This window comes from Myotis brandtii, unplaced genomic scaffold (assembly GCF_000412655.1).
Source record: "Myotis brandtii unplaced genomic scaffold, ASM41265v1 scaffold590, whole genome shotgun sequence".
In the NCBI taxonomy this organism is placed as follows: domain Eukaryota; kingdom Metazoa; phylum Chordata; class Mammalia; order Chiroptera; family Vespertilionidae; genus Myotis; species Myotis brandtii.
The window spans coordinates 393,219-395,211 of record NW_005370224.1 but is presented as its reverse complement, the minus strand read 5'-3'; positions in this window follow the sequence as shown (position 1 = coordinate 395,211).

Genomic DNA, 1,993 nt, shown 5'->3' with positions numbered 1-1,993 from the left:
ATTATAATAGAAACATCTGTCATCAGTGCAGCAGAGTGACATCTCAGTGTGATCAACTATAGGATGATCTTGGCAGGCTGATGAAAATAGAGTAGGGGAAGTGAGATATTCTTCTTTGTTGGGTCTAAAAGAGGTTTAGAGGCCTGTATTTTTAATTGAGGGGGTGGGTGATGGTCAAAAATTTTCATCTGTTGAAGATAAAATTACCCTCACCACCACCACCACCACCACCACCACCACCAGAAATACAAGCATGAAATATCAGACAATGTAGTGAAAAGCAGAGGGCTAAGGGAAGAGAAGCCCCAGAGGAAGACTTTGTTAGATGGAACTATGTCAGTGGACTCTGGGAACAATATCCAAGAATACCCAGTTTTCCTTATCTCTTCCCTAAATCTTTAGAAAGGTTTGCCAAATCTTCAGCCTGTTGTTTGTTGTTCTTGGAGAAATGAAGGGAGGAGTGTGTAGCTATACGTGGGATAAGGGGAAACAAGGAGAGCCAAAGCAATGTGGAACAGGAGAGCAAGTGTGAAGCAATAAAAAGGAGCCTTAGAGAGACCAGAGACAGATAACTACCATGAATGTTTAGTTTACCTGGCAGAACACCTACTCAGTGCTATCTGGTGATAAAGCTGTAAACAGTGAATCAGTGACAGGGATTAACTGATAGTAACTGGATGTCACAGGCAAGATGACCTCCTGAAGGCTGGAAAACTGGGGGACATTTGATTTTATTTCCATAACCAGAGGAAATAGACAAAACTCTGGGAACACTGGTCATCCACTCCTTTTCTCTTAAATGGTCAGGCCATAAGTAGGAAACCTGAGACCATCATGGAGGCACTAATATTTAATAATATAATTGGCGGACTGCAAGGAGGCAGGTGACATCTCAGAGTGGATCCCTTTGAGACTGATATTGACATAGACTGGAGACTGGAGAGATGTAGAAACCTGGCAGTGATTTTCTTTCTGAGACGCCCAGGAGAAATTAATCAGCAGCCCCATCAGTGAGGATGTCCCTGCCCATTTTATCAGGTAACAGGTAAATACAAAATAAAACTTGAAATAGTGAGGCAATATGTAATAAGAAGTTCATATTCTTCTTTACATGTTTTGGATATATATATTATATTACATAAAATATATATTAAAATGTATATATAAATATTAATATGTTTTTATTGATTTCAGAGAGGAAGAAAGAGGGAAAGAGAGAGAGAAACATCAATGATGAGAGAATCATTGATCTGCTGTTGCCTGCATGTCCCCCTACTAGGGATCTAGCTCACAACCTGGGCATATGCCCTGACCAGGAATCGAAACATGACCTCCTGGTTTATAGGTCCATGTTCAACTGCTGAGCCAGAGCAGCTGGGCAGATGATCATATATTTTCATAGTTTGGCCTAAAGCAATTGGGTTTGCTCAACTGGTGGGAAAACCTCTAAGTCCAGACTTCCTCCTGGCTTTAGTGGCCTTTGGTGTTGTGACTTTTCCAGCTCAGGCTCTGGCGAGGTCTGGTCGGCACAGATGCTCTCCCCTGAAAGTGCTCAGATGAGCCAAAGTGAGAGGCTCCTGGCTCTGCACATGGGAGCTGCATGATGGTGGAAAATTGGACATAATTTCATTCCTGCCATCCAAACCAAATGACCTTTAAAACTCTGCATATGGATTTTTAGTCCCTTTTTGATTGTTATGCTTTTCAGATGCATCTGTGGGCACTTGTGGAGATACAAAGCAGGTGGTATTGTGCTGTCGGTAAAGGTTTTGTCTTCTCGTAGAGAGAGCCCTGAGTTTGCAGGTTTAAATCTTGGGTTTGAGTGCCATTTCTGCTTAGTAAACATGTTGGTATTGGAAAATTGCCATAGTTCTGACCCTTAGAGTCCACATGTGTATAATAAAATAGTAATATATTTTACAAAGCAAATAAACCTTGCTGTTCGCCTGGGCTCTGATAAAAAAAAAAAAACACTTCAGGACTTATGGCAACT